This window comes from Anser brachyrhynchus (genome assembly GCF_964034855.1).
Source record: "Anser brachyrhynchus genome assembly, chromosome: 13".
In the NCBI taxonomy this organism is placed as follows: Eukaryota; Metazoa; Chordata; class Aves; order Anseriformes; family Anatidae; genus Anser; species Anser brachyrhynchus.
The window spans coordinates 17989779-18017663 of NC_137708.1; the positions used below are offsets into that span (position 1 = coordinate 17989779).

Consider the following 27885-nt stretch of genomic DNA (forward strand, 5'->3'; position numbering starts at 1 on the left):
AGCATTGAGTCAGAGTGTTAGTGTGCATTATTTATCTTTTAATAATGCCGTGGCAAAGTTTAGAGGAGTATGGCAATAACTGTGATCACTGAAAGGCACAGGATGTGGGCTTGACAGGCCTATAAGGCCAGTTAAAAACTCCTCTTGAGCGTCAAGCCTTGGTTTCAAGCATGAGGTAAAAAAGGCTCCTCATAACCATGACTGTGATTACAGAGGAAAAACAAGCAAAAGCCAGGATCTTGTGCCTGTGACAGAACTGTGGTGGATTCGTGTCAGAGATCAGTGGAATAATATCAACATGCTCCTGTATGCATGCCGCCAGGACAACATGAGGAAAGCGTTTCTGGACATGGAAATGGTGAAAACTGGATTTCACTGGACTCAGTCTGTCAGTCAGTGAGCAGTAAGATTTTCCCCATTGTCTGGTAGAATTAGACACTTGTATATCACAATATCTGGGAAACAAGTAGGAGGTATGTACCCCCAGCCCTGGGATGGCTGGCAAGTTCAAGTTGAGAGCTGGTGATAACTGGGTGTCATGCTGGTGAGGGGCATGCTGGAACACAAGTCCTGTGAGGAGCGGCTGAGGGAACTGGGGTTGGAGAAGAGGAGGCTCAATGGAGACCTTATTGCTCTCTACAACTACCTGAAAGGAAGCTGTTGGGAAGCTGGGGGTTGGCCTCTTTTCACAGTGATAGGACTAGAGGGAATGGCCTCAAGTTGCACCAGGGGAGGTTTAGGTGGGAAATGAGGAGACATTTCTCCTCAGAAAGAGCAGCCAAGCATTGGAATGGGTTGCCCAGGGAAGTGGTGGCGTCACTGTCCCTGGGGGTGTTCAAGGAAAGGTTGGACGTGGTGCTTAGGGACATGGTTTAGTGGGTGACATTGGTGGTAGGGGCACGGTTGGACCAGATGATCTTGGAGGGCTTTTCCAGCCTTAATAATTCTATAATAAGATGGTGCACCGCAGTGTGACAGAACATTTGGCAACCCCCCCCCCTCCCCTCATGGCAGGGGCGTGGAACTAGGTGATCCTTGAGGTCCCTTCCAACCCAAGCCACCGTATATGTTTTGGCTGGATGAGGCCGGGCCGGACGACCACGTTTATCTGTGCCAGGGGTGATCGGTCCTGATTCTGGAGGGACAAGGACGGTTGCTGGGCCGGGTCGGGGCTCCAGCCTCCACCATCTCCCTGCGAGGGGCGCCTGAGGAGCCGGCCGCGAGGGGATGGCGGCGGGCGGGTGTGCCCGCGTGTGCGTGTGTGAGGGGCGGGTGTCTCGGCGTGCGAGGGGCGGCGTGTGCCCGCCGGCGAGTGCGAGGGGCGCTGCGTGTGCCCGCGCTCGCTCCTGCTCCCGCTCCGGCCCGCCGAGGGGCGGCGGGGAGCACCGCGGGCACCCGGGGCTTTCATTTCGGGGAGGAGGGTCGGAGCCCTGCCCGGCGCCTCCCTCCTCCCCGCCGCCGGGGCGATGCCGCGCCCTCCGTGCCCTGCCTGCCGGCGGCCCCGCGGCTCCGCGCCGCGGCCAGCGGCGTAGCGAGCCCGGCTGGGCAGGGGGGCGGCCATGGGGGCTGCCGCCCCCGCGGCTCTCGGCGCCGAGCGGATTACGAACGAGCGGCTCGGGGCGGCCCAAGGGCGTCCCGGCATGTAGAGCCTGACGGAGCGGCGCGGAGGTGAGCGGCACCCCGGGGTGCGGGAGGAGGAGGTGAGGGTGGGTGGCTGGGTGGGTGGCCGGCTGCCCCCTCCGGGGGCTGCTCCGCCCGAACTTGCAGCCACGTAGCCACCTGTCCGGGTACCCCCCCTGGGATTTTGGCCGCCCTGCAGCAGCCGGCACGGCAGGGACCCTGCGAGTTTATTGATTAATTAAATTAATTCATTAATTGGGGTGTCCTCCGTCTTAATTGTGAGACATCGGGCTGACCTGCCGGCCTGAAACCTCGGGGGTCGTGAGGTGTCTTGTCCCCTGCTGCCGTGCTGCCATAAAATATGTACCTCGTTTGCTACCCCCTCAGTCCGCAGCCCGTCAGGTGTCTGGTATAGTTGATATTAAATTCCCTATCCTTAAAGAAAAAAACAGTGCTGATTTTCAGACTCCTCCTAAGTTCATTTGTTTACTACGGAGCTGTGACTTCAGTGGTCTCTTTGGTATAAAAACATTCTGCTGGTGTGATATTTTTGGTGGCTCTGACAACGGGTTTGTTAGTCATGGTTATGAATATGGTAATACGCCAGGCTGCCATTAAACTCCACGTCCTTTAAGTAACATGGTTGAACGGGCACGGACGAAGCCTCGCGTTTCCTAGCCGGCAACTTCCAGCAGATCTCCCCCTCGCAACTTTCCTGTGGTACAGTAAAAATGCTTTGCCCGGCAGCTGGCTGGGCAGAGGCGAACCCTAAGTTTGGTGTGAGGTGCACCTCCTCGCAAGCAGGCTTATGCAACGCGGCGCCCGGTGCAGAGAGGTGAAGGGAAGGTTTGGGGAAGGAGGGTGGTCAGGTGGTGACAGTGCCTGCCTGTGCCTGTAAACCCGAGGAGCGTTGTTTTCTTGTTCTGTGGGCATCCTGGCTGATCCTGGGCAAGTCTCCGAAGCTTCTTGGTGTTGCTTGCTTTCTCCGTAAAATAACGGCCTGTCCTCTGCTGCTGCTTCTCAGGGCTGCGAAGCTGCTCGGAAGCCCATGGAAACACTTTTCAGCCAGGAGGTACTGTGTAAATGCAAATTACTACAGCATTACTATTTCAAAAATGCTTTTCAGAAGTTAGAGCAGGATCCTTAGGCAGTTTATTGAACCTATGTGGCCAAATACATTTTCAGACAGCTCCAAAGCAGACTAAAGTATTAATCCCCTGTAAAGAAATCTAGTATCCTATCTAGTAGGAGTTGCGGGCAGAGGGAGCTGCCGCTGGGGGAGAAGACTGTAGGCACTGGAAATCTTTCTCAAGAAAAAAATTAAAAATATCACCCTTGGGTGTCACCAGAGGCGTCACTCTTTGTTTGGGCCGTGAATATTTGCCCCCCGGTTTCTCTGCGTGTGACTTGGTGGTCATTATCAGCTGAAGAAATGCTTCAGTTTTAGACTGCTGAAGCTGCAAGTGGTGGCTGAAGACATGAAAGAGCTCACCCTGACCACGACATCAGCTGGCCCAGCGTGAGCCTCTGGTCTCCGTGGTGGGGCTTTGCTCTTGCATTTGGCTGTACTTTTATCCTGAGAGATTGCAATGATCTCTATGCTGTCAGCTAAGGGCAAGTCTTCCGAGGCAAGAACTGTGTCTCAGGTTCTACTAGGGCACATTTCTAGCATTTAAACAAAACAAAACAAAAGAAAAAAAGGACAGGTACTGGTTTTTTTTTTTTTTTTAAGCTGTGAAAAGAAACTAGATGGAAAAGGACTTGAGTTTAAAGCTGACCTCTGATCAGTTTTAATTTGTCTTGCAAGCATATAGAACATTAACAGGATTTCTTGTTACTGGGATTTTGAGAGAATTCCGTATCATTTGAGGTGCATTGCTTTCGCATGCTGAAATCTCATTGTTTTTGTAACATGTTTTTTAAAAGGCATTCTTATTTTTCTTAGTCACCTTCCGCTTTTGTAGGGTCCCTGAATAGCTTCTAATCAGAATTGCGCTTGAGGTAATGCAAAATTCTTTGACTAGTTTGCTTTTTGCAAAGATTTATTTTCAGGCAACCTTAAAAAAATCTTAGAATGTTGATTCTGAGGTCTTTTCATGTTGTGGTTTTAATAGACAAGGCACTGTCAGCTGAATTATGAGTCTTCCTAATAATACGATTAGTCTGTTTTTTTGAGGGATGTCGTTCTTGAAAACATACCTCAGAGGAAAAAAAAATCGCAAAAGCTATGTGCAAATAATTTTTTCCTACAACAGATGGAAGAGCTTGATAATCACCACTTAAGGGTGGCTAAAATTAGTTTGAAACAGAAAAGATTATTCCTACAAGTACAGTAGTATAATTTGTACGAAATGAGCCAAATTCTACTAATTGTTCCACTGGTGTAAATATAGAGTAATATCTTCGCCTGGAGTTTCTCCTTTTTTATAAAGTAACGTAGAATACAGGGGATTGTAATCTGTTGACTTTTTAAGTGTTTGTCACAAAGGTGAGTTCTTCCTGAAGCTTGGTGGCAGAACGTGACCCAGGATTTAGCCCCCTGTTCTCGTATTTGGACAGTGTAATGTTCTCTTATAGAGCCTCCAATTCAAAATTTGCTGTAATACGATTGTGGGGAGAGGGTTGCTGAATGACTCAGATGAATGTAGCTCGGAGTAAACAAACATGTAAATCATTTCTGGCTAGAGAGAGAGAGAAAGGGAAACATGGAAGAGCAGAGAAAAGCCAGCCTCAAGGATGAGACATTTATCGAGACGCGCTCAGCAAGGACCACCAAGTTCAGCAGGATTCAGCTGTCAAAAATTCAGGACTGGATGTGCAGCAGTCTTTTTATTTATTTTTTTTGACCTTCAGTAATGAGAGGAACCTGTAGGAAGTGAGTGCAACTGTTAGAGCCACGCAGAGGTTTCCAGCTGTTTGGTTGGGCTGATAAGTCTGGCACAAAGCTGAGCAATGGGCACGCTTACATGGCCCTCACGAGAGCAGGGTGCCATGAACGTTGCCTCTCAGAGGGGGAGGATGCCACCACACAGATTGGCAGACTCCACAACATCCAGTTTGGGAAAAACACAAGCAAACGAGTGGTTCCTGGAAGTTTCTGAACCCGAAAGGCTGGGTAATAATGTTGTGGGTAACCACAGAAGGATCCAGACGCAGCTTGTGGTTCAGATTAAGAAGTACCAGCTTTAAATCAACTTTAGGTTTCTTTGTAACTAGGTGAGTCCCCAGAACAAAATCGGAGCACGGCAAAGGCTATTCTCATTTGTCTTCCCTGCCGAGGGAGATGACCCGCAGGCACAAATCAATTCGACAGAGCATCTTGCCAGCCAGGTCCTCTTCTGAACGCCCAGGGGAGAGCGATACCGCAGGTAGGAGTTGTGGGCAGAGGGAGCTGCCACTGGGGGAGAAGACCGTAGGCACTGGAAAGCTGGGGTAGGATTTTTATCCCTCTCAGCTGCCTGAGCTGTTACGCTTCAGTGTGTTTTCAGGGTAAGTCAGGTTAATGCTCGTGGGGAAGCGTGAAATGTACTGGCATCCAGGGGTGAAATGAGGAGAACTGGGGCTGGTCCCCTTTTGCGTGAGGATCAGTGCTCCAGAGCTCTGCCTCCTGCTTTGGGCACTTCTGCCATCATCTCACAGAGAGGATGCTGTGTTGCCATGTGCGGTTGTTCCAGGTAAAACCTGTGCTCTTCCCGAGGTACAGGCCTGCCTCGGAGAGCAGTGAGGAGTCTTCAGGGTGAAGCGTGGCTGGAGGAATGGCATCTCTTGCAGTGTTTTCTGAAAGATGATGGCTGTGAAGGGGAGGAGCTGGAGGGACAAGGTGTATTTCTGTGTCTGCGTAGCAGACCTCAGTCCTCCTTTCTCCATCTTCTTGTTTTCTTTAGAGTACATCTGGTTTTACACGGCACTGGTCACAGTGGCCACAATGGGAAACTTGGCTTTAGGCAGCAGGACCGAGTGACAAGGCTCCCAGATCAAATTTTTGCTGGTAGGAATTATGGGTGTTTCTGTTAGATCGTTGGACGTGTATTATTATTTATTCTCGGCGCAGTCTCTGGATTCAAGCCAGGAAGCTATTTTGTCCTGATTCCCTTCTCCCTCCACTCAGTCTCTCCCTCTCTTCATGCGCAGTGAACGTGTTCCAGTCAGAACTGAAGCCATTTCCTGGCCCCTTTCATGTGTCCTGCAGCCCGTTTGCATCCGTAGCGAGAAAGCTGACCCACTGTTTGGGAAACACTGACTTCAGCACCCGAACAGGATGGGTTATGTTTCCCATCATGCCCACTAATTAAATTGTAGCGCGCATTACCACAGGATGCTGCGGAGAGCGAAAGCGTAAGCAGGTTGAAAAAGATGAGACAAGTTCACAAGGAGCAGGGGGTGGACGGAGGAGGCACGGTGGGCTGGGGGCAACCTCTGGCTGCCTGCACTGCGACTCATCGGAGGCACGGAGGGAAGAGCTACGGAGGATGCAGCGGGCACAAACTGCTTTCCACCACCAGAGAGAGCATCCAGGGATGAAAGGACCACGGGGCTGATGTGTGTCCCTGCTCTCCTGGCACTGACACGCGCAGCTCGCTAAAACACAGCAATGCACTTTCTTCTCAATAAAGCAGGGAGGAAGCAGAGCTGAGGAAATAGTGTTTATTGGGCATTTTGGTACCAGAAGGATGGCCGGAGTGGAGATTTCAGCTTGCTCTCACAGGTATTAATGGATTAACGTAGGAAGCTGCTAGAATTTCATTGTGAAGCCTTACTGGCACAGTACAAAGCCACTTGGGGCTCAGGGCTCTGTTTGGGACGAGAGGATGAAATAATTCTATTTTCTCATTCAGTCTTTGTGTCCTGCTCAGTCTGCTTTGTTCTGTGCTGTGAAATGGAGGTGCCGATCACTTCCTTAGCCTGGAGCTGCAGTTAATGGAAGTATCTGTAATGTATCACAGTATCACAGTATCACAGATTTCTAGGTTGGAAGAGACCTCAAGATCATCGAGTCCAACCCTCGACCTAACACTAAGTACTCCACTAAACCATATCGCTAAGCTCTACATCTAAACGTCTTTTAAAGACCTCCAGGGATGGTGACTCCACCACCTCCCTGGGCAGCCCGTTCCAATGCTTAATAACCCTTTCGGTAAGGAAGTACTTCCTAACATCCAACCTAAACCTCCCCTGTCACAACTTTCGCCCATTCCCCCTCGTCCTGTCACCAGGCACGTAGGAGAACAGACCAACCCCCACCTCTCTACAGCCTCCTTTAAGGTAACTGTAGAGAGCGATAAGGTCGCCCCTGAGCCTCCTCTTCTCCAGGCTGAACAACCCCAGCTCCCTCAGCCGCTCCTCGTAAGACTTGTTCTCCAGACCCCTCACCAGCTTGGTCGCCCTTCTCTGGACTCGCTCAAGCACGTCCATGTCCTTCCTGTAGTGAGGGGCGAATGTGTACTGGAGTACTTGAAAGTTTCCAGGTGGGGAGACCTCCACGTTTGTAAAATTTCCCTAATGCCCTAAAATCATTATTCGTATTGGGAACGAGAGGAATAAAGATTCCCAGGACATCAGCTCCTCCTCGCGGACCCTTCATGCCGTTCCCCTAGGAGATCAGGTCAGCTGCAGGGATGTGGGCACTGCACAAATGGGGCTGTGAGGCAGGTCCCCATGGCACAGGCTGCTTCAATGAGAAGCATCTGCTGCATCAGAGGGATCTTTTAACAGGAGAGGAACGATTTCATTGGTGAGGAAAGTAGGGCCTGATCTGGGGAGGAGGACGAGGGCAGGAGAGCACAGAGAATCTGTGAACACAAGGTGCGAAGTCCCTGCAGTGTATTTAAGGCTGTGGTGAAAATCCTTTACCCAGGTCTTTCTTTCCTGTGTGAGACCATCAGGGAATCCTCGTTTAGGAAAAGTAGATGGAGACTCTGGAGAATCCTAAAAATCTTCCCAAGTCTGCTTCTCCTGCAATACCCTTTTTCTTCAGCAAGAAGGCAAAGACTCACCTCCCTTTTGGGAAAGTCCCGAGGGCCAAACTGGGAGCTCGCTGTGCCCAGCTGCTCTGCAAGAGAGAACAGGGCTGCCCGATTCCCCAGCGGGTTCCTCGGTGGGGAGAGCAGCTCCTGTGAGGCCCCAGCCCACTGCCAGCTCCTGCTCTCAGCCAGATGCACAACGGGAGATGGACACAATGCGGCCACGTCGCTGTCCTGACAGGCACCGAGTCCCTGCTCTGCGCTGGAGATACCGGTGTACAGCACGGGCCCGGAGCAGAGGATTGCTGGATGGCTGGGAAAAGGGCTTCAGGCTGCTCCGCCTCGAGGTCTGAAACAAGTGTTTGCCTTCAAGTGCACATCTTTGTTGAAAGGCAGAGTGGAATTCCAGCCTGGAGCTGTGTGTTTATAGTGTTAGGGCAAATGTTCTGACACTCGTCTGTGGGTTTCTGTCGATCCTGAAGGCAAGTTTGAGATGATGACTCTCCAGCTCTCCTTATTTCTCCACCGTGGGCAGGGACCGATGCCAGCGTGCGTGCTACTAAGGTCACCTGAAGGCTCGATGGCAGGAGCGAGGTGTTGTGGTTTTACATGCCCAAAATGGCTTCGCTTCCACAGCATCTCCTGCAGTTTTCCCTGCACCCTGTCGGTAACCTAATCAAACAGGCTGAGCAGCTGGTGAGTGGGCGCCTTGCCTGTCAGAGACATGGGTATGAATATCAGCAGTCAACAAGCCATCACAGCAGCTATTGGCACAAAATAGAAGGAGGGAGGGTGGGCACCCCTCCTAAAAATAAACCCGTTGCTGTCCACAGAAGCCACATGAACCCCTGGGCGTCTCAGTTTTGGAAGAGAGAGAAGTCGAAGAGTGGCTTGGCTGAAAGTCATGTAGGTAGGGTGCTACAAGGGAGGAGAGGAAGCCGTGTTTTAGAAAGTCTTCCAGCTCTCCTTGCAAGGCTTTGTGCCCGATATCCGGCCAAAAATAGTTTATCTGCACTGACCAGAGCTCCGTGGAGTGGGTCAGGTAATAGGTGTACTGGCAGATCTTTCTGGGTTGTCTTCTGATGCTGCCAGAGGTTTGCATGTGCTTGCGAATGGAACAAAATGGGGGGTTTCTTCCTTCAAAAACCTTACAGATTCCAAAAATCTCACTCCTGTTCAGCCTGCAAACGTAACAGACATCAAGCCCGGAAAGTATGTAATTATCTGCATAGTACTGAACGTGTAGAGAAGCCAAGACCCTGGTATTTAAATCCCTCATCAGAGAGCTGGGGAAAGAAAAGGAGAGGCTGGGATTCAGGCCACCGAGACAAGGGTGGGCCTGGCCTGAAGTCTGCTAGGTCGTATATGACAGAAAGATGGGATTTGTCAGAGCCATTAACTCTGTTTGGTCCCCGCTCAGACAATGTTTTATTTCAGATGTCCTCTGAACGGCTCGTTTTCGTTCTTTTTTAAGATAGCTGATGGCACCAGAGTTCAGCGTGAAGTATTTGGGATGTAAAGCAGCAGTAGGGCTGCTGTGACCTTCCCGTCCACGCTCGGATTCATCTTTTTCTCTTACAAAAATCACCTGGAAACAAAGCTCTCTCCCCTGTGACACTGACCTGTGCAGAGCGGGCCAGTTTGGGGCTGTTCTCTTTGCTTTTTCGGGATCAGAGCATTTCTTTTTGTCCTTGCTTTTGCATTCAGAGCTTCCCCTCCATGACCAGAGGCGCGTACACGGAGCAGGGACATCTGCCTTCACCAGCGTGGCCGGCAGCCGGGGAAGGTGACCTCTTCAGAGCATCTTCTGTCCCTCCCAGACGGGGGGTGCCACAGCACGAGGGTCCAGGCTGGTCCCTGGCTCTGCCCTCAGGGGATATGGAGCTGCAGGTGGCTGGGTAAAAGCTTGGCTTTGCACTGTGACAGGCAGGCACGGAGGGATCCGAGTTGTTCCTCCAGACATTGTCACAGCCGTGCGATTCCTGCAGTCCTGCGACATTGCCCCTTTCGTGGCAGTGCTCCTTTAGAGTCCTTCGTCTGGTTATTCTGCTCGGCTGAAGTCCTTTAGCCCTCAAAGCTGCAGGGCTGTGATGCTGTCAGAGGATCCTGAGCCTGATGGTTCCTACATTTGAACCAGGATAAGACCACAGACACCTCTCAGATCTCCGCTGCCATCAGGTGGTTCGCGGCAAGTACATTATTAGATGGATTTTGTGGTTGTCTTTTATGGATAGTTCAGAATCTGATCCCGTCTCCACAAATGGGACCTGTGTTCCTGGCCCCCACTCACATTTTTACCAGCAGTGGCTTGCAGACTGGTCTCTTGCTTTCTGTGGGTGCCTGAAGGAAAAATTTGGGCAGCCCCAGGATGTGGCTGTTCTTGATCCAGCCGCAGATCACAACAGCCACATCGTGGGGCTCAAACACCCGGCAGTAGTGCTGCAAAGGGGGTGTGGCGTTCCTCCCTTTTTGGGTGGAAGCCGGGTGTGAGTGCGTGCACGCCGAGGTGTACGGTGTGCTGGTACAGAGCCATGCGGGCTGGGCTGTAGCATGCTCCTGTGCTTAAACGTTGAAGAGTTACGAAGGGAATGCAGAGTTCAATGGAAATGAAATTAGGCTTTTAGTTTGCGTTCGTTCCTTTAAAACCTAAAGTGTGTTAAATTACGTTAACACTGTGCCCGTATCGCAGTTGCTGTTTAAATCTAAGTCTGCTTTATGGGTTGAGCCTCTCGGCATGGGGTTAGGGGAGATCAGCAGCAGTGTCACCACAGCCACAGAAACTGAAGCTCAGCAGCATCCATGGTCATGCAAGATCCAGAAGCAGAAGCTGCATCTTGTTGGTTTCTTGATGCTGCGCCACACAAAGCTGTCACTGAGCTCGGTTTATTAATTCAGAAGCAAAAGCACAGTTTGCTACCACTAGTGTGGTTACACGAGGGAGAAACCAACACGCTGCATAGATTTTGTAATGGATGGATTCCCGTTTTAATCATCTTTTATAGCCCCAACATATACAGCACGCCTTTGAGTGCTGAGCGGGGACTCAAGTCGTAAAGAATGCCAACTTCAGACGGGAAGCGCAAAGCTCAGCCCACTTCCCACAAAGACCCTTGGCGGCCGTGCAGTTGTATGTGCCTGTGTCATGGTGATATGAACAGCTTAAACTCAATACTCAACGTGTGGCCGGAGCTAAAATGGGACTGGCAGCCGGGAAGGTAGGAACACGCAGTAGGATGTTAACAAGATGGTTACAAAGCCCTCTTAGATGGAGAATTCGAGCAAGAGATTTTGGAGAAGAAGCTCTCCACCTCTATCTTGCTGGCTGGTGTGGAATGGATCAAGCTGGGGGCCAAGCTTTTTTCTCCATTACATAGATGTTGGTCTTATTGCTGCTAAGGTCAGCCCAAAGCAGGGGTAAATGGCTCTGAATTCTAATCTGTAAGTATGGAAAGCGAAAATAATATCAGCAGGTCTTCTCTTCAGTGGAAGTAAAGCCTTTTATAGGAAAGATCATTTATAAATATCATGGGAAACTGATGATATTCAAAAGTACTGGTTTGTTTCCAAATTAACCAACACATAAGTAGACCTACTCTTTTCTCATTTAAATTCATTCATTTTTTTATCTTGGTTTGGATCCAGAGGCCTCATCTACTGTTCTTCATCCAACACTCCTGCTGAATCCATATGGATCAATTATCATTAGCAAGAGCATCAGGTGAGGCCTAAGCAGAACCTCTTGTGCCTGAAAAATGAACCCTGGAAACAGCCTCCGCAGGCTGCAGAGTGCTTCCTGCCTGCACAGGCTGCCTCTGTGCACCTGGGATGCTGGAGGCACTGGGAGGGGTTTGAAAACCAAAAGATTTTGAATTTGACCATCTCCGTTCTCACAAATGTCTGGAGAAAGACTGCACTTTGCATGAGTCTGTGGGAAGTGGTGAGTTCTACAAAGAAAGGGACTGTTCTGGTGGGAACCCCGTCATCTATTCATGTTACACCAGTCCAGTGTGTATTTGTAGTACTGCTCGCAGTGCCTTTCATGTCTGGGCAGCTGCTCAAACCTTATGAGACAGAACAGCGTAGACTTAGCCTGTAGGAGATGCTAGAACTTGATGCCATTAGGTTGCTTACAGAATCCTGTTTGTATTTATTACAGCCCAGGGATATACAGCATGGCCTGAACAGCCTTCTTCACCCTCCTGGGTAGGGTCAGTGTTGGCAGAGCACCCTCCAATGCTTCCTGTCACCAACACGCCCTATTTCTGGACACACGTATGTAACGTGCCAGGAGACTGTGCTGCAGACTTGTGCCTTTTGTGGTCCTAAAGCTGCACACATCCAAGCCCAGCAGAGCACCGGTGACATATGCATAGAGACGTACTCCTCAGCTGGCGCTTGTTCTCTTCTCCTTTTCTCTTGCTTTTTTTTTCGGGGGTTGCTGAGCCCAGAAGTGAGAGTGACAATAGACTGACTCAAAACGTAGCAGGCTTTGGGGCTGGGAGCTGGAGAAGTTATATAACAGCATGTGACAGACGACGCCGGTGGTACATGAAACAAGAAGCAAAGTGTGGAGATACTTTGATGTGCTACCAAAGCTTCGCAGCACCTTCCCTGCTGAGTTAGAGCAGAGCTTTAATTTGGTGAGTCTAGTCAATGGCATCGGCCCAGTGTAACGGAGCAGGAAGGAGTCCAGAACAGTGGCTTTTCTTCTCGGTTTTACTTGTGCAATTAGGAATTATGTCACTGAAATCAGCAAGGCAAGTGAATCTGCATAAGCAGAATGAGATCCTGAGTGCGTAAGAGGCATTTGAAACAATTTAGCCCTGCGTTGGCTGAAGTAATGTGAAGAAAGAGCATAGTAAATGAATAACTAACACCAGAAAGGGGAAAAGAAAGGGAAGTTAAAAGACGGGAGAGCTCTAAGTGTTTCACTGCTCTAGGATGATATATATATGTATACACAGACTGTTAATTAGGAGAAGGTTACTTGAAATCTCAAAGCCAGCTATCAGCTTCTCACTTTCTCGCAGTACTTTGTTATAGCCCAATATCAAAAAGGCATTCCGTTAAACCACATTTATTCAGCCAGTCACGCAGGAGCTACAATGCGATGCTGCTTCCAGAACTCGGGTCTCTTTGTTCAACTTAATGAAAAGTAATAATGGAGGAGATACCATTTCTATGGTATTAATAATCTATATTCATCTGCTGTACCTTAACACTGGTTTGTTGTCTTTGTACTGATGCTAGCAGACTGCCAGCAGGCCGTGAGGTTTTGTCCCGCATTTTATGTGTGATTTTTCCCAAGGGGAGTATTTTCGCCGGGACGTTTTCGGTTGCAGTGCTGCAGTTGCTTATATTGCTTACTTAGACTTTACCGTGCACCCTAAGGATTTGCAGTCCTATGCTAATGTAATACATAAAGTAGAGTCACCTTGACTTCACATTTGTCAGCTTATGCAAGTGCTAACCTTTTACTGCACTGCAACAGAAATGTCATTGCCGTTCAGCCTCGAGATGACAAACAAACAGCTTCCTTGTCAGTAATGGATTTAGGAGGCTGCCTGGCTCGCTGCTGGTGCAGTGGGTTTGGGAGCATAGCTCGTGTCAAATACTACACAAACCGGAGTGTGTGATCTTGGCTTTTTCCCTAGGGGGAGATGGTGTTTGTTTGTTGGAGTGCTTTCACCTTTTTCAAGCTTTAAGGAGGGCGTATTTGCAGTATGCTGAACGTTTCGTGCCAGCTTTCAACTCACTGCCTGCGCGTGGCGTTACCTGGTGCAGCGTTGGAGCTTGTTTTGGGGCAGCTTGAACTGTAGCATCCCTGGCAGGGAGGCAGCATCCCTAGGGCTGTCGTCGCCCTGCCTTTTCTTTTAGAGAAAGTTGAAGTCCAGAGCGCAAGTGGAGAAACATACGGATAGCAATTAACTTTTTCAACGTGAAATGTCAGCCAAGCAGCGTTTTTGGAAGCGGTACAGCCAGCGATAGGCACTCGGTAGCCTGGGCTGTCCTGCTAAGGATCTATGAGGAGACTCAGCAGCTTAGCCTGCCTGAGATGCAGGGGAATTACCGGAGGAATCCAGCTTCTTCCACCCAGACCACGCGCTGCTGTCGCTCCTCCTGATGGCAGTGCAAGGTATCTGGGTAAAATCAGCAGGGATTGGGGCTGGGGTGAATGTTAGCAGGGCACTTGGGGCAGGTTTGATGGCTTCAGAGGGCGTTGCACTAGCAACTCAAAGCACAGGTAAAGGGAAACTGGGCAATAATCCTCACAGAAAACAACAACAAAAAAACCACACGACGTCAAGGCCCAGATATGCCTTTAGTAAAATATTTGATTTTGCCCAGGAAAATAAGTCATTCGTGACTGAGTGAGGGTGGACTGTTCTGTGACACCTCGGGGATGAAAGAAAATCCAGCGGACTAGAAGGAAGAAGGGTTAGAAAATCATCTGCAACTTGGAATTCCTCCAAATTGCAGGCTCCATTAAAAAACAAACAAACAAAAAATGGAGTCTCAAGGCCTGGTCTTGGGGAAAGGTACAGGAGTGTACGGGCAGGAGGCAAGTAGGGATTGTGGGGGCAAAGGGAGCGAAGCACGGCTTTGTGCTGGGGACAGCAACAAGCGGTGCTTTGGATTATTTTATTTTTGGAGCACAAGCAGGGCAGAGGGAGGAGCTGCAGTCACCGTGATGGTCGAGTAGAGCCCAGGGCTCACAACCCCTTCCTTTGTCCTTCCTGTGGAAATATAGGGGCAACCAGAAGGGAAGAAACAGTCTGTGTATGCAGGTAGCTCATTTCTAAGAACCCCAGAAGGGCTTGTTTTCATAGGAGGGGACACTTACTGAGCCGACGTGGAGTGCGTGAACCCCAGAAGAATCTGAGCATGTCTTTCAGGAGACAGGAGAATCCCTGGGTGGATGGGATCAAGCAGATGTTTAAGAGATGCACCAGTTCTCCCTCCAGCTGAAACATCCCCCTCGCGAGGAGAGAAGCTCACCAAGAAGCGTTCTTGCCCTCGGAGCTGTACAGGGACCGTTTTCTGTGCTTGAAAGGCCATTTGGCTCGGTTTCTGCAGGCATCTGTTCTGTCTGGAGACACTGGCTGCGGTTCTCAGAGGTGCTTGCTTGCTGGTGGTAAGGTCTACGCTACGGTGTTCTCAGCAGAATTCATTCTGAGCGTGGAAAATAAGCGTGGAAGGAAGGAGCCAGACCTGCTGGGCCAAAGGTACACAAACAAGAAAGCAAATAGCAAGTAACTGGCCTCAAGCACTTTAGACAAAATTGGGAAGAACTCCTCACAGACAGCAAAATCCAGCTAAAAAAAAGAACGCGAGAGCTCCTCAGAGTGCTGGAGGGCATAGGAAAATCAGCGCTCAGTCTGGCTTCCCACCCGAGAGCTGTGCTTTGCAAATGTATTTGGTGGGCAGGGGTGAAAATCTCAGGAACAGGGACTGAAGAAGCCGAGGAAGGATGCCCAGGCTAGACATACCGTAACGTTAAACAAAACGATTCTGGCCCATCGTGGCGTCTCAGGACACAGGGCTTAGGAAACGTGTAACCTTGGTATGTTGCAAGGAATTTGGCATTGGTTTATCGACGTAAAAATTTCATACTTTTATTTATTTTTGCGTGCTTGCGCTGGCTGAAACTAGCTCCTAAACACAAAATTGTCCCTTTATTATAGTTACAAAAGTGGACCTGAATAATGAAAAGGTATTGAGAAAATTGTGGACCTGAATACTTTTGGTGAAGCCGTATTAAGTTCTGTGTGTAACGAAGCCAAGAGGGATGCACAGTCATTCTAAAGAGTAGATTAAGATTGAGATTTTTGTCATTGTCATCGAGCAAAATACCAATCAGACAGTCCATCTAGGAACAATTCAGAATTTGAGGAAAGTCTGAATTTTCCCAGAATGGTGCATGTAACATATCATGTCTTGCATAGATACACCTTTTTTCGGTCATTTTTGCTCTACTGTTACAAAAATTTGATTGTGGGTGATAAAATTTAATGGATGGTGTTCAAGAATGCTAACAGCCAGTAGATGAACAAAAAAAAAAGTGCAAAATAGGATTGTTACTAATCATAAAGCTTGAAATTAGAGAACTGTATGTGGTCATTATGCCCATGCCCATTGAAAATGCAAGTGAAAAAATCCCCAGGTCTTCATTTAATATCTTTGCCGGTTGTTTGTTAGACAAGCTGGGTTTAGCCTTTTGGATCTGTTTTTTAATCAGACGCTTTATCTGCTTTATGTGTCTGGAAAGAACAGTGCTGACAGTATCTTGAAAATGAGAGCAGTGCAGTGAGAAAGTTACTGAAGGTGGGAGGAAGGGGAAAAAATGAATTTTAGAAACAAAATGCATTCCTGTTACAGCAAGCGAGACCAGGGCCTCGTAGTGTCCTTGTTTGTAGCCCCCAGTGACGCCATTTGCTCTAAAACCAAATGAGAGAAGCAGACAGAAGCGCAGATCTGAAAAATTATTTGCCCAAAGGTGCCAGCAAGGCAGTGGAAAAATCCCCAGCTTCCCATGTCACCGGGATGTGGCTGTCTGATAGATCAAATTCTGCAGCTAAAACTCCCTGCTAGAATCCTGATTTTGTTTCAGCCCTGAGAAGCTGTCACCTCAAGGATTTTACCCGTCCCTTTTGTTGCCGCACTCGATAGAGTAGGCTTTGTGACAGACAGACCTGATTGTGGTGGAAACTGCCAGACCCTTCGCATAACTGACAGGAGAAGTAAAAGTCGGAGCAGAGCCGGGGACTAATCTCATTTCCCCCACGTTAATTCTGCTTGTTTTGCCTTAGACCTGATGATCAGTGAGAAACTTGGCTGGCGTGGTTGTGCTGATGCTGCAGATCCCAGAGGTCGTCCCCAGCCCTCCTGACAGCTTTGAAGGTTTGCAGAAAGCCAGGGCGCAGGTAGCAAGGCAGTGGGGATCTTAGCCTGATGCTCACTCTCCAGTGAGTGTCAGAAGAGCGGCTCCTCTGGAAATAGCTCTCCGAGGTGAGGATTACATTTTGAATGCTGGTTTCACAGCAGGAGGTAGTTCGGTGTCCTGGACTGGGTTCAGGCTGAGCAAGCAGAAGGTGGAAGCGCCTCACCAGTCTCTGTTCATAAAACTAACACGTTACATGAAATGGCATCTGAGTGACACCTGACAGCTGCAGCGTGTGCATCTCCAGCAGTTTGCAGTTATTTGCATTCTCTGGGTGTGGGTTTTCTCTGTTTCAGTGAGCACCTTGGGCCTGGTGCCCTTTCTGTATGGTTCACGTATGCCCAAGGCTCAGTCTTGCAGCCTCATCTCGGTGGGGCAAAATACGTGAGGGTGTCTTCAAACACCACCCTAGCACAGAAATAGAAAGGGCAAATAATGAAAAGCTGGGGCTTTCCATCCTGTCTCTTGTATAAGGAGAGAAATTGCAATCAGCATTGATACCTTGACGGCTGTGCCCCAGAATTAACTTCTCGCTGAATTCAGTGGTGCCTCTCTGAGCCCTTTGTTCCTCTCCCAGGCGCTCTGCTAACTCATGTAGCTGTCTAAGCATGAGACACCCGCATTTTCCGGGTGTCTTCAGAAGCATCATAGATGGAAACTTTCAGATAAGAAATCAAGAAAGGAAAAAAGCAAGAGGAAGCCAAAAGAAAGTGAGGACTCAAGAGAACGGTGCCTGTCAGAAGGGACTAGCAGAGCATCGTCACCATATATCTGCTGCTCCAGTGCCTTGTTCTAGTGAAAACATCAGCAGGGAAAACAGCTGTGCTACCCTGGAGCCTTCCTCTGCTCTGCAGTCTTCCTCATGCGTTTCAGCTGTCAGTCAGTGGTTAAGGTGAGCCTGGACTGAGGTTCTTCGCTGGCCCCAGGCTTGCTGTTGAAAGTCGGTAGCATCTCCTGGCCTTTCTTTGCTTAGAAAATGGGGGTGATGATAATTTATGTTTTGCAGGGAGCCCCAGCCAGAACTGCGAGTAAGCGAGGATTTGCAGGATGAGGGCCCTTACACTGAGGGCTGTAAAGAAAAAGGGAAAAAAATTTGAAAACAGTGCTGGCTGCTAATATAGGTACTGTTTGCATTTCTGTCTGTGGCTGAAGTTATGGCTGTGCTTAAATAAAGTTGCCTAGGGTGTAACACGCTTTTCCAGGTGATTTTCAGCTCTGAGTGGCAGTAAGAGAGGTGTCTTGAGGTAGAGAAGCTTCAGCAGGCCTTGGCTCTAAGTGGGCATGTATGGAAATGCCTATCTCCTCTGCCAGAAGTGGTGTTAAATTGGGGTTGTTTTATCTGCTCCAGTCAAAGGGATCCTCTCAGGCTACGTGTGAACAAGGGTGTATGGGATCTAGCCGGCATGATTTGATGGACTTACAAAGCAGTTTTCATGGAGAGCACCCAGTAATTGCTTCTGCGCTCTGTTGACTGAATGATAACACCCTGTTAGGTTTATAAATAGCAGAGCAGGCAATCCCTAAAGTGTGGGGGTGTAAGCCAGCGTGCAGAACACCACCGCTGCCCTGACCTGCCTGGTGCCACAGCAGAGCACAAAGACGTCCCTTGCTGCCCAGGCCGTGCTGTTTGCCTCCAGCTAGGAAAGGGCTTACAGAAAAGGTGGTGCCAGGGCCTGCAGAGGAGGTCTGGCTTGCCCAAATCAAGCAGCCTGTGGGCTCCAAAGCCCCAGGTCTCCCCTCTCTGCCCCACACCTCAGATCTAATGGTAACGAGATTTTTAAACCTGGAATTTGGGACACTTTCTGTCTGGTTTCTGCATCAATGAAGTTCACTCAGTGACTCACACTCTTTACTTCACACCCTACAGGCTAGAAACTTTTTTTTTCTTCTTTCTTTTTTTTTAAAGACGACGACATTCTCTTGTAATTATTGAACTCCCAAAGCTCAGGGCTGAAAATAAACCCCAGAAAATGTGGCTAGACTCCCAAGGAAGTGACAAGCATGGCATGACTGTAATCTAGCGTAGTCTAGTCGTGTAGACTGCGAACAGTTAGGAAGATCACACAACCCTGGGGAAACCTGCTCTCTTAGGGTGGAATAACTCCTTGATACGCTGGTAGGAGTGATACTGTTTACGTGGCCTTCTCGAGGCCTGCTTGGCCCTGACTGCATGCTCTGGTTTATCCTCAATCTCAATCTTACTGCCAAAACACTTCCTTTCAGAGTCAGTTTACAGAAAGTGCATTGCTGCTCCATTGGCAGAGATCAGTATCTTGAAAGCCATCTGTACTGTAAGAAACAATACTATCTTGTCAGGGAGATGGTGAGAACGATAGCCTACATGTTGTATGTCTGTGATTTAGCAGCTCTGTGTAGACATCCAGGAAAGGCAGGCACATGAAGAGCACAGTAAAAGGTGCATCAGGAATGCACATATAGGAAGATAAACCAAGAAGCCAAGAACAAAGGTATTCTGCAACCAGATGTCGCTTGGGTAAATTAAGCAATTAGTCACCTTTCTTCTTTGCAGGTTCAGTGCTCGCTGTTCCTTTCATGTACAATAAATCACAATTTTGATGTATGTCTACCATGACTCTGACCTACATTTTATGTGGAAGCCAGGAAAACATAAAACAGTTCTGCAAAGCAGTGTTCAGAGAAAGTAGAGGAGCAGTGCATCGAAATCATAGGTGCATGGGGAGGAGAGACCACAGCTACTGCCTCGTAGGGCCCATGCAGTGTTTATTCTCCAGAAGTAGAACTCTCTTTGCCAGTATGACCTGGCGGAGTGATCTGAGAGGTAGGTGCCCAAAGGACGGGAAGGGGACAGAGGACTGTGGTACCCCGGTAACTCCCAGCAGGTTCCGGACGCCAGTTACAAGCACTAGCTGGAAGAGAGTGGAAGCAAGGAGCCTTTACAGAGCCTTGGAGGGGAGAGGAGATCAATATCGAGAGAGGAAAAGAAAACTGGTAGAGGCAGTTGTGGTAATTACCACTTCAGGGATGATTTTCATTAACCTCCAAGATCTTCCTCTCAGCAGAGATCAGACAGAAAAGGGGGAAGTAAAGCCGTGTCAGATGGGATGCAGGAGGGAGGGGGAAGAAGAAAGAGGACAGGACATCCTCTCGAGAGCCTGGGAGAAAAAAAGTAACACCCTGGACCAGTCTGTAAATCCAACAGTGAAGACAGACCCAGGGGCAAGGTATTTGTTCACTGTTTTCTTTTTTAAGTTTGCAAAACATTAATATTTTAAATACTTTATTCTTCATTTGCATAATTAAGAATACACAAGCCTAAACTCACTGAAAACAGAATTAACAAATTAGCAGGTGCAGGGATTTGGAAGCAAGAGGTTTGGGAAAACAGAGCTTGCAAATGTCGGCATTAAGTAGAGCAGTGAAATCGTGCCAAGCCTTATTTATGGATTTGTGCATTTCCTTTGCATAGCCCCACTCCTGCAGCCAGAGGAATACAGCTCAATTTAAACATGAACCCCCTGCAGTTATACTGTAGCTGAGCCTAAAACTGAGAGCATACAAAATAAATCTCTTCTGAAGAAAAACTGACGAGCCTCACCTCAGATGTCTTTTGAAAGCCGAGATATCTTGGATGAACACTTAACTGAAAAGGGAAGCAAACTGCAAAATGAAATCCAAGAGAAATGGGAGAAAATTTTAGAATAGTATCTCGAAGAAAGAAAATACAAAAGAAGCAGCAGCAGCCTTAAGTTACACTGCAGACGAGAACCTGGGGAGGAAGCAAAAGACATCCTATGCCCGTATGAGAAGTTCCCCTTAGGAAGACCAGAGGCTGATTTCCAAGCTAATGCCCTACAGATTTTGCAGCATGTGACACAGCCGCCCTGTGGAATATTTAAAATATGGTATTTCTCCAGCAAGGTGAGAAGTTTCCAGTTTTTATCATCGCCTCTTGTGCAGCCTTTCAGGGGGACAGAACTGTCCCCAGGAGGGCATGAGCCACGGGAGTGAGAAGTCCCTGCCATCGGGCTTCTGAGTGACTGGACAGAGACTGGAAAAGGCTGCGGGAAGCCTTCCAACAGCAAGATCATGGGTCAGGAATCATCTGCACCTCAGGCTAGTGCCCAAGGAAGGGAGACTGCAGTATTCCTGTTAAGCAGAGCCTCTGCCTGTAAGGTGAGGAGCAGGTGTGGGCAGAGGGCAACAACAGGGCATGGGGAGAGCATTTCACATCCCTCTAAAGGGGATCAGTGACTCAGCTCTCCTGGAGGCATTCAGACTCCAGGTTGCTCTGACATTGTGCTGTGTCTTGGTAGATGCTGAAGGATCTGTTGCACATCTAAAGCTACACATGTGTACGCGTGTGTATGTGTATTTCTGGGCAGTTCTGGCCAATTGTGTCTTGTTTTCATGGATGATGCAAGTCCCTTGATTTCATTTTTCTGCAGATTTCTCATCCGTATAATGAAAGGATGAGTTCTTTCTGTCCTTCGGAAAGTACTTTCAGATCTGTGCCTGAAAAGCCATGTAAGAACTGTGTGTTGTTCTTATTGGTAGCCAAAGGGCACAGTGTAAGTATGCAAAGATTAAGAAATAACGTGGTTACTCCTGCAAATCTCTGACCCAAATCTCTGACTTTATAAGAATGGTCTGGCGGTTGAATAGGCAAGTTTTATGCTGGAGATGTTATTCAGGAACTTTATTAGGGCATTAATAGAAGCAAATCTCCGTGTCCTATGCATTTCTTTACTTAGAAGCAGTATAGCAGCGTTACTCCTCTTCCGTGCTGGTTTACATCTGTGCAGCATTTATTTGTGTCTTTTAAATTCTCATGCTTGATTCTCTTGAGAACAACATTTCTCCATTTTCCTTTTCTTGGAACTGGGCAACACTGATGTGAGAAAGGAGCGCCTGATGCTTCTGTGGAAGCCTCTTCCTTCTGAGAAGCTCCGGTCTGCATTGAACAACAAAATTAGGAACAAAACTAAACCAGAACCAGAGCCAGTTACCACTGCCCAGTGAGGCAGGAGACTGTCAGCAGAGGGGGCTGCAGGGGACGGCTGCTGTATGCAGTGGGTGCTGGCTGAATTTTTACACGGGTGCCAATGCAAACGCTTCCAGCAGGGCTTCTTCAGAAATGGTAGCTGATAACTGCTAATAAATCCACCCATTACTGAGACGAGAAACAGAGCCTACCCAGCTGTCACTGTTAGTTGTTTATAGCTTGCTGCAACTGCCCTTTCCTTGTCCCGACAACTGTGCCATAATCTTGTATTTTCCTTCAGCGAGTGGGTGGTTTACTTGCACTTTCAGCTAGGCTGAGGCAGGTCTAACAGTCCATGCTGCCATCAGCTCTCCTAGAGACGATGCTTAGAGATTATCTTGTTGATTGAAGAAATGATTACAGTGCTCATTGAGCAAGAGTGTGAACGGGGAGGGGGGGGGGGGTAAGTCTCTTCCTCAATAGCTGCAGCAGCTAGAGATTACAAGCAGCAGGCGCAGAAACGGTGGACACAGAGCACGGAGATGATAATGATGCCATGCCACATTAGTGCTGCATTAGCAGATAAGACAACAGGACGGCTTGCTTGACAGTATTTCTCAGTTCACTTGACATCTCTTTTCTGTTTTTAGATGGTGGAAAATGGCCGATCTCAAAAGAGTAGGGGAGAGAGCAGTGACGTCAGGCAAAATAAGCTTTGCATTTTGTCTGCATTTGCAAAGATACACACTATGAATATATTCCAGGGCATTTGTTTTGTAGTGCCTCACAGTACACGTGTATGTATTCGCACCTGTGTCGTGGCTGTGTGGAAAGATGTGGGAGAACTACAAATTGTAAGTACTTCATTGCAATCGTAGCTGAAAGCACGTACAGGAGCCATTCCATCCCCAGGATGTCATTTTAGTAGCCCAGACTGATTTTTGTTTAGGAAACACTGAAATACTGCAGGGATGGGTCAGCACTCTCCCACTTCCTCTGCCTCACAGATAGGAGCTTTGCAGCTGGGCTTCACACAAGGGCTGTTCCGTCATCCTTTCCATTACACTGTGCTGGAAGCTGTGGCTTGCTTTCAGGACAGATGTAACCAAGTCTGGGCTACCAAGACCCTGCAAAGATCGTGCTGGCGGAGCTGGAGGTGGGTAGGATGCTGCTTGTCCTGAGCCTGGGGATGACTGCTGCTCCTTGTTCTACATAGCTGCTTAGGCTATGTGCTGACCAACCGGGCAAGGAGTAGATGTCCTGTTTATTATTGTCCTGAGACCACTGAAAGTGGCTTGCTCCCATGCTGTGATGGATCCTGGTCAAGCCAACATACCTAGGGCTTGTCCAGGTTAATGTGAAATGCTGCAACAGCTGGGTGCAACTAGACTGAAACAGGCATGAATGCGGGCACTAATGTAGCTACTGGAGGCTGTAACACAAACTGGGGGCTTCCCAATAGCATTTCTCTGGTGACTTTCACCCTTAAATAACACCAGTATCTCCTGCTCAGGCGAGAGGCCTTGAGAGTCCTGTGCAAACAGAGGAGTAGGAACAGAAATACGCTGAGCTGAGCCAGGCAAGTGCAAAGCATTTTCCTCCATGGCAAAGCAGAGAGAAGTGTTTTTCCCAGGCACTGTTAAAACTCAGGGCGTTACTCATTTGGATGAATTAAGCAGCCTGCCCACAAAATGTAGGGAGTGTGTATGTTCTGAATCGCTGTTACTCCATGTAGTTTAAAATGCAGTTAAAATACACTGAAATACACATTTAAGAAGCTTCCCGTTGAGGAAATACAAGCTTTTTTTAAGTCACCAAGGTACAAAACTTAAGTCTCTGAGCGATGCTGCTTTGAAATAGGGTTGTGCTGAAGAGAACATCCAGCTCAGCGGGCAGCGTGGAGAACAGAGAACCTTTGGGGCCAGAGGAAGAAGAGCAGCTCTTCTGGGTTGCTGCATGTGATCATCGCTAGCAGTGAATCAGTGGTGGCCTGCTGCCACACCCCAGAAAAAAGCCTTATTTTCTTGTCCCCAGCATTATGAAGTACTGAAGCAGTAGGCTCAGCAGAGGAACCCAGCAAGAACAGCGATATGTGCAATTGCCTTGAAGAGAAAGGCAATGAGAATCAGAATCTTCGGCTTTCCAAATGTGAGGGTTTGTCATGAACTTCTCTGTGGTCAGGTGAATTCAGATGTGAAAAAGGGCTATCACGCTGGCAAACCTGTCGGTTTTGTTTCCAGCCACAGCAGTTAGACAGAACAAATGCAGAAGTCTTTTCCTACACATTTTCCATATGTACTTCTGCAGACGTGTATAGTAATGGCACTCTTCCTTCTCTCAAAAATTAAATCTTCCTTCTCCACCCTGTTACAGGGTTTAGGACTTAGGGTTTAAGCGCGTGTGGTAGAGTGTCTTGGTTTGTTATTTTCCTTTGAAATACATATATAGAGCTGTGCTTCTCTGCTTGAGAAGGCAAAGTCAAACCAAGTGCTTTGCACATGGAAGATTTAGCAATGCTCCTTACTTTCTGGGCTAGTTTGTCTTGAAGGGTTGTGCTGGCTCTCAGAAAGGCTGTGTACGGCAGGGAGAGCTTTTCATCCGGTAGAGAATTCAGCCGTGCCAAGATTCCCATCCTCCAGCAGGAGGTAGCCTTGTAGATGTCCTGGATTGACCTGATTTAGCACCCTATTGCCAGAAGATTGAGAATTGAGTTTGATTCCTAAGTTTTAGTTAAGACCACTGACTGCTTAAAGAAGAGCAGGTGCTTTCATGAGCCCAACGGTATCTCCAAGCATACTACGTGCACGGTATCTTTTGTGCTGATATTTTTATGCATACACACATATATATATATATACACGTATCTACACATACCCATATGCGGTTGGTCGTGACTCATTGATTGGTTATGCAGCGGAAGAGAATTATACCAAGAGGTTGGCCTTTCCAAATCAAACATATATATCTTCGATAATTGTCACCCTCCCCAGGAAGATCAGAATCGCAGCTGGGACTTGAGTCAAATTACGACATTTTGAGTTACTGGCAAAGAATTTTCTTTTGGCTTCTGTAAGTCTATAATCTGAAGTTTGAGGTTGTCTTCTTCTACAAACGCTTCTCAGATTAGAAGGTTACATGCAGTACCTCAGTGACTGAATTTATTCTTAACTACTCCTTAAGTGATGATGAGCGAAAAATGTTCTACGAAGGATTTTTCTACTCATCTTCTAAGGACATAGCCACCAATGTGAATCATGAACAACTGCAGCCTTGCATTTTTATCACTTACTCTATTAGTGCTCTCCCTTTCACTCAGCTTGGGCAGTGAAACTAGATTACTCATCTTGAATTTTATTAGCTGTCAGTTTCTCATTTTCATGTTGTACTGCAATGCTGCAAGATTTGGAAAGCACTTATTCCAGGAGAATGATATATCTTATGTAACTTATGAGCTGAATATAAACTTTCTGAGATCATAGAGCTTTTGCTGAAGGAAACTTACGCTACTGTATTCACCAGAAGGTCACTGCATTTTTATAATTTTCAAAATCTTCTGAAGTTGTACATTTATGTGTTCAGCAGTGGCTCTTTTTGCATTTAGCAGCATCAGGAAAAATTCCTTGCTTCTGACCGGAGAGGTGTTGATGTGATACAGAGATGTCATGAGAGGCAGCGAGATTTAGACCTGCAATCTGGTCCCCACTGAACTCCATGGAAAAAGCTAATTTTCTGGGAGAAGAGGGTATCTTTGCAGAAGAAAAGGAATTGCAGAATGTTATAAAGTAAGTTTTATTTCCTCAGACTGTGGGAGGTATAAGCTCAGTCAGGCATTGTTAGTAAATAAGATCTAGAGCACTTAAAAGAAGGATTCAATCACAAATTCAATTGGTCCATTAACTAAATGTAATATTATTTACCTAAGTGGCCCTCCTGGACTATTTCATAACTCAGGTTTATAACCTTTTTTAAAAAAGATCAATATTACTGAGTGCACAGCCCCTGAGCATGATGGAAGAGTCAGGCCATTTTAGCAGCTATGGTCCATGATTTCCAGAGCTGAAGGTCCAGATGAGAAATACAAAATGAGGAAAATACTCTCCTAGAAATAGTAAAAAGAAGAAATAGCCTCGGAGAGAAGGATGGAGAGAAGCAGCGAGGTCTGAGATGTGTTGCACGAGATCAGCTCTTTTATTGGGCTCATGCAGCTAGAACATAGAGGCAGGCTTTCCAGCGCACAAAAACCCTTCTGCAAATCTGAGAGAGAAGCTGTAGTGACATTTAAAGCCACACACACAGGTTTGCCAACATGTGTCAGAGCGAATCTCCAGTGGGAGGGAACAACCAACCGCTCTATTTGCAACTTGGCAGATGGGGTGTTTTGTTGTCTGCTCTAATGTGTGATGTGAGCTGGCTGCTCACACTGAGCCCCATCAAGTGGGAAAGGTAGCTCTCTTCTATCGATCCCGCGTTCATGATCCACTGATTTGCTCGTATCAGCTGGGAGCGACGAGCTCCTGCATCTAAATTCAGTGCCCTGACAAATCGCTGCTGGGGGCTCAGCAATCAGGAGCGGTGGCACTTTTCCACTTCTTTAATCAGCATCGTGAAAAGTCAAATGATAAAAGCAAATAAAAGCCAGGAAGGACCTATTTTATGGCTACACTGCCATTAACTGGTGGGGCACTGGCTCCCACCATTTCAGTTCTTCTCCTCCTGTTTCATACAGGTCATCCCCATCGCTGCGAGACTGGGAGGCATGTGGGTGTGTTTTGTGTCAAGTGGGGAAGAAAGGAGGGCTCCTGACAAGTCCTAAAAAAAAATCATACTGAAACCTCATGAAATTTTCAGTGGCAAAAGGCAATGCTGCTGAGAGACCTTTGCCTGTCTGTCCTCATTAAGCACGTCTCTCTAACTAATGGCTACTGTTCGGTGCTGCTCCCCAGCCTTTCTTTCCCCCTGCTTCTCACACAGTGCTCAGGCTGCTCTTCCCTGTGCTGCCACACATCACTCCGAACCGTATGCAATTTTCATGATGTGCTCTCCTACAAGAAGTATCAGAGAGGAAAAGCAATTTTTGTTCTTTCCAGTGCCTTCCCCCTTGGTGCCGATGCGATCTCTGGTTCACCTGGGCATGACACATCCATTTGATGAATTAAATTGATCGGTTGGTGTTGAGTTGTGATCTGGGGCAGGAGGCACGCGGGGACGTGGAGGACAGCGCAGTGTTGACAGAAGGTTTTGTATAGATGGTGACATGTGAAGCTGCTTTTAGTTTTCAGCAAAAGCCACTGTTTTCAGCCCTTGACTGCAGTGAAACGGTTCCCTTGTGATCATAACATGACCATTCTGAGGGTGCGGTCCAAAAGCAGGTGGCAGGCAATCCCTCAAGCTCCAGTGCTGCAGCCCTGATGCCATTTCTCTCTTCCAAGAGAGAAACGTGTCCCCGTTGATACAGGGTATAGCTGCGTCTGACCTGAGTCTTTGACAATGCAGAGCAATTTTTGCAGGGACAGGAAACCCATTTTGTGTTATTAGACAAAAACGGCTGGAAACCTTCCTTCTCCAAACCAGACGGGATGTTTTGCCAGGTATGGCAACTTTTCAAGTGGCTAAAGCTCTCATTTCTCTGCCAGGCAACATACAAGTGGTGTCAGACTGAAACGGCTTCAAGATTTGGACTAATAGTTCAGGGGGAAGAGAGACCCAACTGCAGAGAGATGATAGTCTAAACTGAGTGATAAGACATCTGCTTATCTTGTATAGCTTGCTTTGTGGTGTTCTTGGTTTTCTGCACCTGTTTGTGCTGCACATAGCACCACTGCAATAGCCAGTCTGTGGATATTCTCTGCTGCATCTGTAGTCATGCGTAAACTAGAAAAAAACCAGACCTTTCCTTGCCCCAAATATTAACTCAGGTAGCAGAAAATGCCTCTCTGTAAAGAGAAGTCATGGAACGTGTGTGCTTTCAGGCTTTCTTGCATGGATTCCATAATTTTAATGTGACTATGTTTCTATTTTTGCTACCTTACCAGTATGTCGTAGTTTCTTTTCTCTAGGCACCTCAGAATTGCAACCCCCTTTTCTTACCTGGACTTCATCAACATTTCTGTCATTTCTCAACTGTTAAGCAGGTGACAGTACCACTCTGGAACAAACAAGCAGTGCAGAATGTACTAGTGTTGGCTGTTTTTCCCCTGAGTGATGCTGCTTCCAGGAGACCCATGGTATGGGGAAGTGGCTGCTAGAGAGCAGCAATCCTTGGGGTCATTTGTTCCATGTCAGAGCATATGCACGTGTTTGGCTGATGTTCTTTTCTCTGGTTTTGGAAGAGAAAGACATCAAGTTTGGAAGGTGAGCCTGTAATTTTGCTGGATCTCACCCGGGTGGCTGCTCAGCAGCTA

The 27885-nt window shown here is 47.9% G+C and overlaps 1 protein-coding gene across 3 annotated transcripts in view; it reads left to right on the forward strand.

The window, feature by feature from the left end:
• Positions 1-594: 594 nt before the first annotated feature.
• TRPC5 (transient receptor potential cation channel subfamily C member 5) overlaps positions 595-27885 on the forward strand; it is a 99860-nt gene continuing 72569 nt past the window's right edge. The window contains exon 1 of one of the 3 annotated variants that reach the window (XM_080553737.1): positions 595-1668. The gene's annotated coding sequence lies outside the window, so the exon portion shown is untranslated. Of the gene's footprint in view, positions 1669-3908; positions 4989-25085; positions 25267-27885 lie in introns of those variants that run through there. The other 2 variants (XM_080553739.1, XM_080553738.1) reach the window with 2 other exon arrangements.